Source organism: Schistocerca gregaria, chromosome 5, assembly GCF_023897955.1.
Source record: "Schistocerca gregaria isolate iqSchGreg1 chromosome 5, iqSchGreg1.2, whole genome shotgun sequence".
NCBI lineage: Eukaryota > Metazoa > Arthropoda > Insecta > Orthoptera > Acrididae > Schistocerca > Schistocerca gregaria.
In genome coordinates, this window is record NC_064924.1 from 59,105,984 (window position 1) to 59,123,857 (window position 17,874).

Here is a 17,874-nt window from a genome sequence, read left to right on the forward strand (position 1 = left end):
TCTGTTTTTCCTCTTCCATCCACGTATCGAACCGACTACGTATCTAGCTACTGCGTTTTATTGAATTACATTACATTTTAAACCGTAGTGCACCTTAAAATATTTTTCTGTTTATGTATCACAATAGTAAGTGTATATACACACTCGTGTGTAAATTCCTGAGGGACCGAACTGCTTAAGTCATCGGTCCCTAAACTTACACACTACTTAAACTAACTTATGCTAAGAACAACAGACACACCCATGTCCGAGGGAGGACTCGACCCTACGGCGGGAGGGGCCGTGCAATCCGCGACATTTCGCCTCAAACAACGCGGCAAGTGTTTGTGCTGTCCTCATCATTTCGTCATCATTAGTGAAAGTGGTGAGGCGGGACAGTGAAAAGTTGGGGATTTTTACGGACTCGGATAACTACACAGTTCAGCGCCCCACAAACCAAATATCATCATCATTTTCAGTATCAGCTCAACAATATTTGCGATGTATGCCTGACATGATGATCTCGAGAATGAAAGGAACTTTGACATCCATCAAGGAACAAAAAATAATGAAAGCAACGCACAAAACATCGCTGAGATTATCATGAAAGGTGTTGTACCTTGATGTTTAATTAAATGAGTACTTAAATTTCGTTTCAACAATTAACTGAAAAGTCCGAAACAGCAGCTGCCAATAGCAGCTATAGTATCTCGAATTAATTTCTTTTTTAAACAATTAAAGTGTCACCAGCGATTAGGAAAGGTAGCCTGGCGAGCATGCTATAGGATTTTACATGTTATAGAGACAGTAAAAAAAGATCATTTGATCGGAATGGATAGCGCCTGGAGAAAGGAAAATAAAGACAATGGGGTGAAGTGGATTTCATACATATGACGTTTCGGGAATTAGATTAGGAAATGGGACATTGAACAAAGTGGATGCGTTTTGCTGTTCTGGCGGCAAAGTAACTGGCGATCACAAAAGCAAAGAGGATGTGAAATGGAGACTAGCAAGAGAAACTGAAGCGTTTTTTAAAAAGGGAAATTTGATAACGTCAGATATTGGTTTCAGTGTGCAAGTTAAACGTGAACGACGAACAGTACAGACAAAACGAGAATGGAAGCTTTTGATATGTGACGTCAAAGGAGAACGCTGCACATAAGATGGATAGGTCGGCTAACTAACGAAGAGGTACTAAATCGAAGGAGGAGAAAAGAAATTTGTGGCACAGTTTGACTAAAAGAAGGTAGATTGATAGGACATATCGTAAGGCGTCGATAGTAGCTAATAAGGCAGTGCAGGAAATCGTAGGGAGTAAAAAAACTGAAGAACGAGACCAAGGCTCGGCTAAGATTAAGAGCTTCAAGTGTGTATATATATGCAGAGGCGACCAGAATGTCACAGGGTAGACTAGCTTTTAGAATAGCGCAAAAAAAGTGAAACAATGAAGGGCATGGTCCACTTAAAATGGAAAGTGGACCCGGTTAAAAGAAAATAAAACCACCCGTGTATCCTCAAGTAGGTGAAGACGTTGGCGGAAAAATTTCTTAAGTAGGCGAGCTGACTTCGCCATAGCAGCACAGAATATGACCACCCTCACAAAATAAACGCGATATGAACCGCGTATAGCACAATGCCCATTTGGTGCGCACACCAACATTGCATATCAGGAAGAAAAGAGCCCGTAGAGTGCGGCATCAGGTGCACAGGTGGCGTGAAAGACCGGCGTAAGGCACGTTTACGTAAGATGCACGTACGCAAACCATTCCAATCACATAAAACTAAATGTACACTAAAATACCCCTCTAAGGAGCAGAGAAATAGGTAAAATGATATGAAAAAGATAGATTCAAAGAATGTTATCAAACTTCTGTCGTACGGAGCAAGATAACTAAATTTTAAACTGCATGCACAGCGTTTGAATTCAAGATCAACAAACCCAAGTGTCAAGGTATTAGGATCAGGGGAGTCGTAAATATTGCAAACTAGAGACAAAGAACTATTTTTAGTTATTAAAATACATTTCAGCTATAGACTATAAAAAAGTGAAATCGTCTGTAACAAAATAACTCCATTTAGAAGCCCCTATCCAAAAATAATTCTGCTAACTTCCCTCACAACAGAACGAACAAGTTAAAAAATAATACTGTCGACATCGAATGAAAGGTGTCATCGCAGTAACATTCTAAACATGATTTGTGCTAATCATATAGTTTTGCACCTCGTCTTTATCAACATATATGTTTAACAATTTTCAACTCCTCGAGCAGATTCAGGTTTTTTCCTTCCCGAGAAAGGTGTAGTATTCTCAAGTGTTCTAGTGTGGGAGACTGGTGCCCGCTTGACTTTAGACGCTCAGCAGACGCGTAATTCTGTTGAACCTGTTGTTTACCAGTAAGAATGTGCTGACTGAATCCATTCTCTAACATTCAGAGAGTCTGGCCTATGTATGACATTTCTTTATTTGAATTACTAAAAATTGCTGTTTGTCTGTAGTTTACAAAATTTAGGACTTCCCATGATCCCGATACCTTGATGTTTGGGTTTTCTGATCTTGATCGCATACGCTGTGCATTAAAATTTATCCGTTTTACTCGGTTTGACAGAGGTTTGATGACATATTTTGAACCGCTGCTTCCATATTATTTTAACTATTTTTCTGCCTTATATAGGGTTCTCTTAATATACTTTTGGTTTACGTGATTGCAATTCTTTGCATACATGCATCTTAATTTCTTTGTACTACATAGTTTTTGTATTTCGTAAATGTGTTTATTTTCTAAGTTTGGCCCTAGTCTTTGCTGCTATGGCAAAGTCACCCCGTGTGCTTAAGGTAACGTGCGATAGCCGTTAAAATTTTTCCTCCAACGTCTTGTACCTTCTTGATGATACACTGGCGGTTTTCTTTCTCTCTTAACTAGACCCATTCCCACTTTACGTGTTTTTATGGTGGATGGGTTACATATATTTACTGTTCCTTTGGTTGGTTCGCTTTTTTGGGGGAGGATACCAAAAACCGAGGCCATCGGTCCCATCGGATTAGGGAAGGATGGGTAAGGAACTTGGCCATGCCCTTTCATAGGAACCATCCCAGCATTTGCTTGAAGCGGTTTAGGGAAACCACGGAAAACCTATATCAGGATGGCCGGACGGGGGTTTGAACCGTCGCCCTCTCGAAAGCAAGTCCAGTGTGGTACCCACTGCGCCACCTCGCTCGGTGTATTTACTTTTTAGTACGGTTTCTATTTTATATGGCTTTATGCTAGGTGGTTTACATATCCAACTACATTTCCGTAATCTTCTTTTTCTTTTAGTTTATTTTACTTGAGCAGTCTAATTGATTGGTTTCGTGGTTTGTAGACAATCTGATGATGCCCCAAAAGGGTGAAACGCGCTGTTGATATAACTTTGCGACGAAGGCTGTTTTTATTCTGAAATAATTTAAAACCGGTTGCTGTACCACCCTGCCACAACCGAATGTAAAATTTTATGTGAAATGATTTTTAAAACCACATCTTTTCCTCCAGGGGCCTCCAATAGTACTTATTCGTCACTATGTTCAGACCAGCAGTCGCAAAGTACTTGTGATGCTCAGCAACGAGCACAACGACTGTGATGATGAAATCTCATTTATTTATATCATGACTGGGATTTCGAACTCCGCTCGTGGATCTAACGAGGCTCAAGGGCTCTGCAAGAATGTGTGGCGTCACACTAGGCGGCATGTCCGCCATACTTCCTGAGCGCTCGGCTTCGTGCGGGGCCTATGGGAAATCAATATTTGATTGAAAAGGTACCCAATAAAGGTCTTAATTTTGTCGTATGCTATCGAGAACTGGCATGCATTTAAACACCCAGGCAAGAAATTAAACTCGTCTGAAAGAGTTACTCGCTCCGCGCCGGAGACGGCTGCAGTGTCACGTGCTGTGACGTAAGCGCCACCGCCAGTCTTTCTCGTGAGCCTCGACTATGCTGTAGCGACGTAATGTTATCGATACATTGTGTGGTTCATTTACTTATTAACACACTGTTTACATAAAATTATTTCTTAAAACCATTACGGTGCGCTGACGCTTTATTGTGGTTGGAAATATATTCATGCACAAGCATACAATCGTCCATCTCTTTATTTTTCATACATTTCTTCCACTTCGTGAAGGGGGTAAGATTGCTTTCGAGCTGTGTTCAAAATTAACTTAAGCTATATTTTTTTTTCAATCTGGAAATCTCTTCTAGGGAATGGGACTGCGCTGTAATAATTACTTTTTTGCTTCATTAACACAGGTAAAGTCACCATCATTTTCCTCATGTACTGCAGGATGAAGGCCAAGCTGTCCCTAGTACTTCCACGCTTCGCAGGCTTCACTACGCCCATCCGAGTTGTTATTACGTGTGTATGAAGTCGACTAAGCATCTACTGTTAGATCGTCGGCTCAGTCTTTCATATCAAATGCAATGAAGTAAGAAAATCAATCTTGGTCCACTTGTTACCCACTAATCTGATTACATTTCAGATTTATCTACAAACGTATTTTAATGTATTAGTCATAATTACAAGTTACATTCAAGACTGCTCTTTGACCCATCTGTTTGTTTTCTTGTTTATCATAGTAATTCACAACATGTATCACTTAGTGTTGTAGCATCGCCAAAGGACGCACACAGAGCCGGGTGGCTGAGACAGTATCCGATTGGCACGAAGGGCACCTCTTTGAATTTCGCCGCCATTGAGATGGACTTCCGCGTTGTGATCAGCGGCGACCACATGCAGCAACGGACAGTTCATATTCGGCGTTGGCGTACGACAGTTCTAGTACGGAGTTCCAGGGTTGCTATTCCGTATCTACAGTTGGTAGTAGAGATCAGCCTGCGACGCTTAGTGCACAAGTGGAAACGCCCATGGCTTCATAGCCTTGCTGACACTCTATTCAGTAACTGATGCATGACAGGCCATTCTTAGTCGTATCTGTCCTCAAGCCCATCCAACGAGTTTCTGTATGTTTAGTAAAGTATCGAGCGCAATAAAGGGTATATTTCTGCGTCACTGATTTTTTGCACTGTCACAGTTCCTCCATCCACCTTATAGCACATAAGCCCAGACGACCCGAACACATCACTTAGCAACTAGAAGTTGTCATTAGTTTCTTACGTTCAAATAAGGGAAAACTGTGCAGATGAGTTGGAAATTTCCCTTTTCGGAGACTGAAAGCTTGGTTTACAGCGTCTGAAAAAAAACTTAAGCATCGGTAGTATATGGTAAGATGTAAATGTAACGTCGTACACTTACACGCCATCGGAAGGTATACATATGATCAGAGCTGCTGTTTTCTGTGACAGGTACAACGGCACGCCCACTGCGGATGCATCCTTCGGCGGCACTAGCCCCCATTCTACGTCCAATGCTTTCCCACCCTACCTGCCCAAGTTGGACTAAATTTGTCTGCCTGATGTAGTAATGCCTGATGTAGTACTGTCACCTTCGGAGGCTGGTACGGAACTCCAAGCCCCACCGCCACACCTCCAAAGTGTATTGCAGTGACGCAGTGTCACTCACTGCTCTGTGGATAAATTTACGAGGTGCATTCAAGTTCTAAGGCCTCCGATTTTTTTCTAATTAACTACTCACCCGAAATCGATGAAACTGGCGTTACTTCTCGACGTAATCGCCCTGCAGACGTACACATTTTTCACAACGCTGACGCCATGATTCCATGGCAGCGGCGAAGGCTTCTTTATGAGTTTGTTTTGATCACTGGAAAATCGCAGAGGCCATAGCAGCACGGCTGGTGAATGTGCGGCCACGGAGAGTGTCTTTCATTGTTGGAAAAAGCCAAAAGTCAGTAGGAGCCAGGTCAGGTGAGTAGGGAGCATGAGGAATCACTTCAAAGTTGTTATCACGAAGATACTGTTGCGTAACGGTAGCTCGATGTGCGGGTGCGTTGTCTTGGTGAAACAGCACACGCGCAGCCCTTCCCGGACGTTTTTGTTGCAGTGCAGGAAGGAATTTGTTCTTCAAAACATTTTTGTAGGATGCACCTGTTACCGTAGTGCCCTTTGAAACGCAATGGGTAAGGATTACGCCCTTGCTCTCCCAGAATATGAACACCATCATTTTTTCAGCACTGGGGGTTACCCGAATACTTTTTTTTTTTTTTTTGTGGTGGTGGTGAATCTGTGTGCTTCTATTGAGGTGACTGGCGCTTTGTTTCTGGATTGAAAAATTACATCCACGTCTCATCCATTGTCACAACCGACGAAAAGAAAGTCCCATTCATGCTGTCGTTGCACGTCAACATAGCTTGGCAACATGCCACACAGGCAGCCGTGTGGTCGTCCGTCAGCATTCGTGGCACCCACCTGGATGCCACTTTTCGCATTTTCAGGTCCTCATGCAGGATTGTGTGCACAGAACCCACAGAAATGCCAACTCTGGAGGCGATCTGTTCAACAGTCATTCGGCGATCCCCCAAAACAATTCTCTCCACTTTCTCGATCATGTCGTCAGACCGGCTTGTGCGAGCCCGAGGTTGTTTTGGTTTGTTGTCACATGATGTTCTGCCTTCATTAAACTGTCGCACCCACGAACGCACTTTCGACACATCCATAACTCCATCACCACGTCTCCTTCAACTGTCGATGAATTTCAATTGGTTTCACGCCTTGCAAATTCAGAAAACGAATTATTGCACACTGCTCAAGAAAGGAAAACGTCGCCATTTTAAGTATTTAAATCAGTTCTCATTCTCGCCGCTGCCGGTCAAATTCCATCTGCTGTACGGTGCTGCCATCTCTGGGACGTATTGACAATGAATGCGGCCTTATTTTAAAACAATGCGCATGTTTCTATCTCTTTCCAGTCCGGGGAAAAAAAATCGGAGGCCTTAGAACTTGAATGCACCTCGTACTGCCTCACCGACACAGTTAGACCGCAAAAGACCCCTGAGTGCGTTAGTGTTGTTTGGGTTTATTGTTGTTTGATAGTGCTGGTAGAGTATATAAAGGAGGTGAACAGCACCACATATTGAGTGACCACTGTCAAGGACCCGGATATGTTTCGTTCTCAAGTCAGACAGCGTTATCAGCACCTGGCAAGGTTTGAAAGGGGCCTTATTGTGGCTCCCCATTTGACCGTGTAGTCGAATCGTGCGATATCCAGATTGTTTGGAGCATCCAGATGTGACAGTTGCCCCATGTTGCACTGCATGGGAACCTGAGGGCAGGCGTACTCGTCGTCAAGGTGTTGGTCGACAAGTTTGTCGACCACATGGGAGGGTCGCCATACTCTGCACCAGCCACATCGTGACCCTTCCACATCTGGACTTGCTACCCGAGAACAAGTAACAGACTCCATGCAATGTTCTGGCATCCGGCACCAGTGGTCAGAGTTTGGCAGCAGCTGCACTGTGTGTAACACGAAAACCGGCTGCGTTTGAATTGGTGCCGTCACCGGGACAGGTGGTCTCCAGATGAACGACGTCACATTGTGTTTTGGACGAACGAGGTTCTGCACTATACTGGATGACCACCGTCATCGAGTATGGTGTCGACCCGGGGATAGGTCTCATTTCCCAAACGTTTTGAGGAGGCACAGTGGTTTTACTCCTGGCTTCATAGTGTAGGGGTCACCGGGTACCACTTCAGATCACAGCTCGTAGTGACTGAGGGATCTCTGACACCACAGGGGTACGTTGCGGACATCCTGCGTCCTCATGTGCTATCTCTCATGCAACAGTAACATTTTTCAGCAAGGAAATGCTCATCCACACACGTGTCTCTATGGACTGGCTCGTGATGTCGAGGTATTCCCGTGGCCAACAAGATCCCCAGATCTGTCTTTGACAGAACGTGTCTGGGAATACTTCGATGGCAACCCGTCCCGGAGCCAGTGTACGGGGTATCAACGACTAGTTACAACAGTTGTAAACCAGCTTGCCCCAGGAGTGATTTTATTTTATCTTTCGCTTTCGAGTCATCAATCTTCCGACTGGTTTGATGCGTCCCGACGCCAATTCCTCTCTTGTGTCAACCTCTTCATCTCACAGGAGCACTCGCAACCTACGTCCTCAATTATTTGCAGGATGTATTCAAATGTCACTTCGTTCAAGAATCATGAAAGAAGGTTGTATACATGGAAGAGGCCTGGAGACACTGGAAGTTTTCAGATAGATTATATAATGGTAAGACAGAGATTTAGGAACCAGGTTTTAAATTTAAGACATTTCCAGGGGCAGATGTGGTCTCTCACCACAATCTATTGGTTATAAACTGTAGATTAAAACAGAAGAAACTGCAAAAAGGTGGGAATTTAAGGAGATGGGACCTGGATAAATTGACTAAACCAGAGGTTGTACAGAGTTTCAGGGAGAGCATAAGGCAACAATTGAAAGGAATGGGGGGGAAAGAAATACAGTAGAAGAAGAATGGAGAGATGAAGTAGTGAAGGCAGCAGTAGGTAAAAAGACGAGGGGTAGTAGAAATGCTTGGGTAACAGAAGAAATATTGAATTTAATTGATGAAAGAGAAAATATAAAAGTGCAGTAAATGAAGTGGGAACAAACGAATACAAACGTCTCAAAAATGAGATCAACAAGAAGTGCAAAATGGCTAAGCAGGGGTGGCTAAAGGACAAATGTAAGGATGTAGAGGCATAGATGTCTCGGGATGAGATAGATACTTCCTACAGGTAAATTAGACACCTTTGGCGAAAAGAAAACCACTTGCAGAAATATCAAGAACTGTGATGGAAACCCAGTTCTAAGCAAAGAAGGGAAAGCAGAAAGGTGGAAGGAGTATATAGAGGGTCTATACAAGGGCAATGTAATTGAGGACAATATTATGGAAATGGAAGAGGACGTTGATGAAGATGAATGGGAGATATGGTACTGCGTGAAGAGTTTGACAGAGCACTGAAAGACCTGAGTCGAAACAAGGCCCCGGGAGTAGACAACATTCCATTAGGACTACTGACGGCCTTGGGAGAGCCAGTCCTGACAAAACTCTACCATCTAGTGAGAAAGCTGTAAGAGACAGGCGAAATACCCTCAGACTTCAAGAAGATTATAATATTACTAATCCTAAAGAAAGCAGGTGTTGACAGATGTGAAAATTATTGAACGATCAGTTTAATAACTCAAGGCTGCAAAATACTAACACCAATTCTTTACAGATGAATGGAGAAACTGGTAGAAGCCGACCTCGGGGAAGATAAGTTTGCATTCCGTACAAATGTTGGAACACGTGAGGCAATACTGCCCCTACGACTTATCTTAAAATATAGATTAAGGAAATTCAAACCTAGGTTCCTAGCATTTGTAGACTTAAAGAAAGCTTTTGACAATGTTGACTGGAATACTCTTTCACATTTTGAAGGCGGTAGGTGTAAAATACAGGGAGCGAAAGGCTATTTACAATTTGTACACAAATCAGATGGCAGTTATAAGAGTCGAGGGATATGAAAGGGAAGCAGTGGTTGGGAAGGGAGTGAGATATGGTTGTAGCCTATCCCTGATGTTATTCAATTCTGTATATTGAGCAAGCAGTAAGGGAAACAAAACAAAAATTCGGAGTTGGAATTAAAATCCACGGAAAAGAAATAAAAACTTTGAGGTTCGCCGATGACATTGTAATTCTGCCAGAGACAGCGAAGAACCTGGAAGAGCAGTTGAACGGAATGGACTAAGATGAACATCAACAAAAGCAAAACGAGGATAATGGAATGTAGTCGAATTAAATCGGGTGATGCTGAGAAAATTAGATTCGGAAATGAGACACTTAAAGTAGTAGATGAGTTTTGCTATTTGGGGAGCAAAATAACTGATGATGGTCGAAGTAGAGAGGATTTAAAATGTAGACTGGCTAATCAAGGAAAGCGTTCCTGTAGAAGATAAATTTGTTAACATCGAGTATAGATTTGTGTGTCAGGAAGTCTTTTCTGAAAGTATATGTATGGAGTGTGGCCATGTATGGAAGTGAAACATGGACGATAAATAGTTTAGACAAGAAGAGAATAGAAGCTTTCGAAATGTTGTGCTACAGAAGAATGCTGAAGATTAGATGGGCAGATCACATAACTAATGAGGAGGTACTGAATAGAATTGGGGAGAAGAGAAATTTGTGGCGCAACTTGGCTAGAAGAAGGGATCGGTTAGTAGGACATGTTTTGATGCATCAAGGGATAACCAATTTAGTATTGGAGGGCAATGTGGAGGGTAAAAATCGTAGAGGGAGACCCAGAGACGAATACAGTAAGCAGATTCAGAAGGCTGAAGTAGGTACTGGGAGATGAAGAAGCTTGCACAGGATAGAGTAGCATGGAGAGCTGCATCAAACCACGACATTCAAATGTCTGTCTTCCTTTACAGCTTTTGCCCTCTACAGCTCCGTCTAATATGATGGAAGTTATTTACTCTTCTCTTAACACATGTCATATCATCCTTTTCGTTGTCAGTGTTTTCCAGAATTCCTTTCCTCACCGATTCTGCTCAGAATTTCGTCAGTTCTTATCGTATCAGTCCACCTAACTTTCAACATTGTCTGTAGCACCGTACCTCAAATGTTTCGATTCTCTTCTGTTCCGGTATTCCCACAGTCCACTTTTCTCTACAATACAATGCCGTGCTCCAGATGCACAGTGTAAGTAATTTCTTCCTCAAATTAAGGTCTATATCTGATACTTGTAGACTTCTCTTGGCTAGGAATGTCCATTCTGCCAGTGCTTGTCTGCCTCTGATGTCCTCCTTGCTTTGTCCGTCATTGCTTTTCTCGCTGACTAGGTAATAGAATGCCTTGACTTTATCTACTTCGTGACCTTCTACCCTGATGTTAAGTTACTCACTGTTCTCATTTCCGCTACTTCAAGTCACTTTCGTCTTTCTTCGATAGTTCATTCCATTCAGCAGACCTCGTAATTCTTCACTTTCATTCAGGACAGCAATATTATCAGCATATCGAATCGTTGATATCGTTTCACCATGAATTTTGATTCCACTCCTTAACCTTTCTTTTATTTCCATCATTGCTTCTTCGATGTAGAGATGGAACGGTAGTGGAGAAAGACTACATCCCTGTCATACAGCGCTTTTAACACGAGCACTTCGTTCGCGATCGTCCACTCTTACTATTCCCTCTTGGCTCTTGTAGATGTTGTATATTACCCGTCTCTCCCTATAGCTTACCTCTATTTTTCTCAGAATTTCGAACATCTTTCACAATTTTACATAATCCAACGCTTTTTCCAAGTCGACAAATCCTATGAACATCTCTTTATTTTTCTTTAGTCTTTCCATCATTATCAACCGCACCGTGAGAGCTGCCTCTCTGGTGCCTTTACCTGTTCTAAGGCCAAACTGATCCAACGCATCGTCAATTTTCGTCTCCATTATTTAATATATTGCTTTGTCAGCAACTTAGACGCATGAGCCGTTAAGCTGACTGGGCGATAATTCTCGCACATTTTAGCTCTTGCAGTCTTCGGAATTGTGTGGATGATGTTTTTTTCAGAAAATCAAATGGTATGTCGCCGGACTCATACAGGAGACGATCCAACGTCTTTAAGACCTCCTTGCCAACAGACGTAGAACATGTATCTAAGCCAGACAGGGTGCAACTTCTTGGTGATAAGTGGGCTCATGCTGTCTCTTTCTTTGTGAAATTGACTGGATTTTATAATCACTGGATTAAAGTCACTTGCACTCTCAACCATCAAAGTTTCATTTCGTTTCCTCCTACCTACTGGGTACTTCGCATTTTTTTGTCAGGCAGAATGCTTTTACAAAACGACTGGTAATTTTTATTGTTCCGTTACTGCATTTCGCTATCGTTGCAGTCACTGTCTTCAACGTGCTACATTATGTAGAACTTTAGTAGGACTATACGAAACAGAAGAATTATTCGCATTGAAATTTGAGCTACGACGAATGGTTTAAACGATCTGACATAACTTGCAGTTCTAATGTTTCCTTTATTCGGTGTGTGCTATTGCACAATTACCGTAGTAATAGATGGGCTACCTTCAGCTGTGCCCAGAGAAATGTAGCCGTCTATTGTAGATAGGGCACTGCATGTTCTTTCAATCAGGGTTTCTCGAAAGTGTTAATGTCCTCCCTGTGTTGCTGTCAAGTGCAGTGCTTTGTAGACTCAGACCACCCTAAATAACCTCCTCTTGACAATTCTGGAAAGTCCGCATTGTTTAAGTATGCCACATACCTTTGTTATACCATACAAGCAAACTGATATCAGTTCTTATCGCCTACCTACAACTATTTTATTATTTTCAATGCAGAAGATGCCAATCATTAAAACAATCAATGATGAAAAGTAAAATGTTTAGGTCGGTAATTTGTGGATGCTGAAATAGATTTGTAACTAAGGAGTTGAAATTAAGTAAGCAGTTAACACTGCCATGTATCGTTTAATAAAACTTACTCGCTGTACGTTCAACATATATTTAATCACTGCAAATGCGAACTATCAAGATCAAGTTATGGAAAGTCCAGAGTGGATTGTAACAATATTACGTAAAGGATAGTTGCTAGTCGTCAAATGGCGGAGATGCTGAGTCGTAGATAGGCACAACAAAGAGACTCTTACAAAATGAGTTTACGGCCAACAAGGCCTTTGTCGAAAAAAGAAAACAGACTCACTCACACACACACGCAGACACACACACACACACACACACACACACACACACACACACACACACACACACACACACAAGCAAACGGTACTCACTCACACATGACCAGCAAGCAGTCTCTGGTAGTTGCGCATGAAGCTTTCGTGGTTATAATTGTTGTACGCCTCAAGTAAACACTGACACTGATTTTAGTTTTGCGTTATTAATGTAAATGTATTTGTATATTTTTGCTCCTGCCATAGGCCTAAATGGGCTGTTTACGTGCAACAAATGAGACGATGATGATGATGATGACGCTGACGATGCTGTTAATGGACTTCGTAGTGCTGACCACAGAATGTTCTGATGGAGAGATGTTCTCCCGTCAAACAGCATGAGTCCACTTCATCTTCAGTTTGGAATTCTTTGGGAATCTGAACACGGGTATCTTCTCCTCAGGCAGCTAGTTTCCAGTACAGCCTGGTATGCAGCATTTATTTACCATTGTGTGACGTAAAGCACACAAATAAATACTTCGCGGTGATGAAAGACACGTACAGAATAACTAGCGCCCGTATTTGAACGTTTTAACCTTACAGAACCTAATCTTTGACGACGAAGAAGCGACTATGGGGCATGACGGAAATTAGGTGTTTTTTTGCATGGGAACAGTCCCAGCATTCGCTGTCAGCGACTTAGGGAAACCACTGAGACCTAGTTCTGTGTTACTGAAAGAAGAGGATTTGAACCATATTCTTCCTGAATGCCAGACAAGTGGTTCAACAAAGCGACACCCCATTCGATGAATTTGTCAGTCGATATACGCTGCAGCTCGCTGGGAATTATGCGTGTAATAGAGAAGATTTCGAAGTTGTGGGCCCCAACTATTTCACATAAGTGCCATAGAGGTGTATAGGAACGAACCTCAAATCTCACATGTGTGTTAGTTATTGCTTGTAATATCTACAGCGTATAATACATGAAGCGTTTCTGTCGTGAAAAGCGGTTTGAAAATGCGTTCCCCGTGCGGGTTAGCTCACGGTATGCGCACTTGATTTTTATATCTAGGATTCCTTTCATATATGAAAGGACGCGGAATGCTCATTACTACGCCGCAAGAGGCAATAAGACGCGGCCATGTGTTCATTCACATGGGCATTCCCACTCGCAAACGAAGAATTTCTTTTCTGTAGTTACTCTCACTGCATAAAAAGTTAAGAGACGACGGCAAAAGTCATCTGAATTTACGTCTTGATAAGCGGAAACTAGATATAAATCAAAATAACGCTCTTTTCCAAGAAAATATCCTGCGAAACATCAGAATACGTAAAGGTGAACTTGTTAATCAAGATAACCCAACAGAGAAACAAAACCAAGTTTAAACCGTGAAATTCGTGTCTTCTTTTTTCTTTATTCCTGTGTTTATAACTTAAATAATACTTCACATCAGTGGTATAGCATTCCTAATCAAATAACAGACAGACGCTGCTTACAATATAATTACACGCAGTTACGGAAATGAACAGAATTACGGCCAAGTTCATACTTCTGAAAACGAATATAAATTAAACCCTGCTTCCAACTTTGCAGTAGCAGGGGAGTTGCATAATAACACGGGCGAGCTGACCTAACATGTGGAGGAATGAGAAGCCACAGTATCTGTAATAGGACCAAGCCTCTAGAGCCCTGAGCTCTCCAAACCACTATTCGGGTTACTAGATGTTTAAAAAACCACTGACGGCCGGGGTGGCTGAGCGGTTCTAGGCACTACAGACGACCGCTACGGTGGCAGGTTCGAACCCTGCCTCGGGCATGGACGTGTGTGATGTCCTCAGGTTAGTTAGGTTCAAGTAGTTCTAAGTTCTAGGGGACTGTTGACCTCAGATTTAAGTCCCATAGTGCTCAGAGCCACGTGAACCATTTTTTGAAAAACCATTAACTACGTATTCTTAATGGAAGATACACTGAAGAAAAATCAGGACTCCTTCGTTTGATTTCTGGACCTTGTGAAATCTTTCGTCAATGCAAGGGGAAATAAGATGTTCCCATTGCTTAGAAGATATGCGCCGAAGCACAGAAACGGATGTATAATGTGCAACATCCACGAAAGACAAGTGGGAGCAACAAAAGTGAAAGATAAAGAAAAAAATTGATGTTAACATGGGCATAAGGGAGGGTTGCATGCCGCGCGGGATTAGCCTAGCGGTCTAAAGGCGCTGCAGTCATGGACTGTGCGGCTGGTCCCGGCGGAGGTTCGAGTCCTCCCTCGGGCATGGGTGTGTGTGTGTTTGTCCTGAGGATAATTTAGGCTAAGTAGTGTGTAAGCTTAGGGACTGATGACCTTAGCAGTTAAGTCCCATAAGATTTCACACACATTTGGATATTTTTGAGGGCTGCATGACCAAAGCTGTTCCACTTGTAAGTCGAATAGCTCGTAGCAAATATCTCGATTGCGTGGTCATCGTTTATTTTGATTTTAGATCCACCGAAAATGATGAAGCTACTCCACAGGACGTTCTTTTTAACTGCGCATACTGTTACATTACACTACGATCTGATCACTTTATTAAAATGCACTTTTGCATCCTGCTGACGAATAAAGAATGAACATGTGATACAACTGTCACGTAGTGCTATACGATATTATTTCATTTGCTGCCACTGTATCGCGGTTAATTTATTCAGAGTATTGGGTTTGTTTGCTAGAGAGGACAGTTTAGTGTATTTCGAGCTCGGAAGGTGCGCTAGTGAGATGATCTCAAGTTTCTGCTTGTCGCCGGACGGCACCCAATGGATCACAGTGGGAGGGTCGAGTGTCTGATAAGGTGCACAGTTTTTCCAGAACTGGAGCCAAGGCCTGATCTTTGCTTTTGTTGGCGATATGTGGCATCCGACCTCGCTGGGGGCAAGGACCACCGATCCGCCACAGCTGTGCTCAGAGAATAATTGAGCATGGTTTTGTGTCTTTTCTGTATGTACACTATTGGCCATTAAAATTGCTACAACAAGAAGAAATGCAGATGATAAACGGGTATTTATTGGAGAAATGTATTATACTAGAACTGTCATGTGATTACATTTTACGCATTTTGGGTGCATAGATCCTGAGAAATCAGTACTCAGAACAACCACCTCTGGCCGTAATAACGGCCTTGATACGCCTGAGCATTTAGTCAAACAGAGCTTGGATGCCGTGAACAGCTACAGCTGCCCATGCACCTTCAACACGATACCACAGTACATCAAGAGTAGTGACTGGCCTATTGTGACGAGCCACTTGCTCGTCCACCATTGACCAGACGTTTTCAATTGGTGAGAGATCTGGAGAATGTGCTGACCAGGGCAGCAGTCGAACATTTTCTGTATCCAGAAATACCCGTACAGGACCTGCAACATGCGGTCGTACATTATCCTGCTGAAATGTAGGGATCGAATGAAGGGTAGAGCCACGGGTCGTAACACATTGGAAATATAACGTCCATTGTTCAAAGTGCCGTCAATGCGAACAAGAGGTGACCGAGACGTGTAACCAATGGCACACCATACCATCACGCCGGGTGATACGCCAGTATGGCGATGAAGAATACAAGCTTCCAATGTGCGTTCACCGCGATGCCGCCAAACACGGATGCGACCATCATGATGCTGTAAACAGAACCTGGATTCATCCGAAAAAATGACGTTTTCCCATTCGTGCACCCAGATTCGTCGTTGAGTACACCATCGCAGGCGCTCCAGTTGTCATGCAGCGTCACGGGTAACCGCAGCCACGGTCTCTGAGCTGAAAGTTCATGTTGCTGCAGACGTCGTCGAACTGTTCGTGCAGGTGGTTGTTGTCTTGTAAACGTCTCCATCTGTTGACTCGCGGATCGAGATTTTTTGGCCCGATCCGTTACAGCCATGCGGATAAGATGCCTGTCATTTCGACTGCTAGTGATACGAGGGCGTTGGGAACCAGCACGGCGTTCCGTATTACCCTCCTGAACCTACCGATTCCATATTCAGCTAACAGTCATCGGATCTCGACCAACGCGAGCAGCAATATCGCGATACGATAAACCGCAATCGCGATAGGATACAATCCGAACTTTATCAAAGTCGGAAACGTGATAGTACTCATTTCTCCTCCTTAGACGAGGCATCACAACAACGTTTCACCAAGCAACGTCGCTCAACTGCTGTTTGTGTATGAGAAATCGGTTGGAAACTTTCCTCATGTCAGCATGTTGTAGGTGTCGCCACCGTGCCAACTTTGTGTGGATGCTCTGAAAAGCTAATCATATGCATATCACAGCATCTTCTTCCTGTCGGTTAAATTTCGCGTCTGTAGCACGTCATCTTCGTGATGTAGCAATTTTAATGACCAGTAGTGCCATCGAAGGAAGGGCCGCCGAGACGTCGTACAAACTTCATGAGAAAATTGATTGCTATTACTCCAGACTTTTCGTTTATCCAGTCGAATGAGTGAACCCTTCCATAGTGCTTGGCACTACGAGGCCATACCTATTGGCGGGGTACTGTCAGATGCCAGCACCAACTTCGTGTTTGTTCAGGTGCATTTTATAGCTTGAACACGGACTGGATAGTTTCCACTGTGCTACCATATTTTTATGTTAGGTTAGCGATACTCTCGTTCATCACACTGGCAACAGCACTGAGATGCCTCCTCCATGTGGAGTTTCTTGCAAGTTATCAGCTGAGGATCGTGAACTAAATTTCGGAGCGTTCGATTTATGGTGGCCGTCTGGTACTGATCAGTGCACACTCGCTGATTTAGCGGAAATTAAAATCTCGCAATTGTGGTGGCGCAATCCATATTCTGGACAGCTCGTTGCTTAATTGCTCTGTGACATAACTTCTCTTGCTTGACTGATTGCCAATTTTTGGTTCCTCGTCTTATTAACTGTGAATTAACGAGCTGCACAGATGAGGAAATATTGCATTTAGAGAACTTTTCTCTCTGTCAACTTTTACGTGAATTCTGTCAGTTTAGTGAAGCAAATGAAAATTTACTATACTCAGTGTTGACTTGGATTTCGAAATTCCTTGATGTCCCTACAACTTTCACATGCCTAGGTTACCTACAAATAACAATATAACCTAACCTGCTGCATACGTTAAATGTTGTTCTCATTGTGATGACGAGTTCGTTGTGTAACGTGGGCAAACACAACGATAAGATATTTTGTGTTTAAAGAAGGTAACGAGCATTGGACTCACTCGTCTGGTATGACAACAAATTTGTTTATCAAGCACTGAGAGATATTTTCGATCTGCCC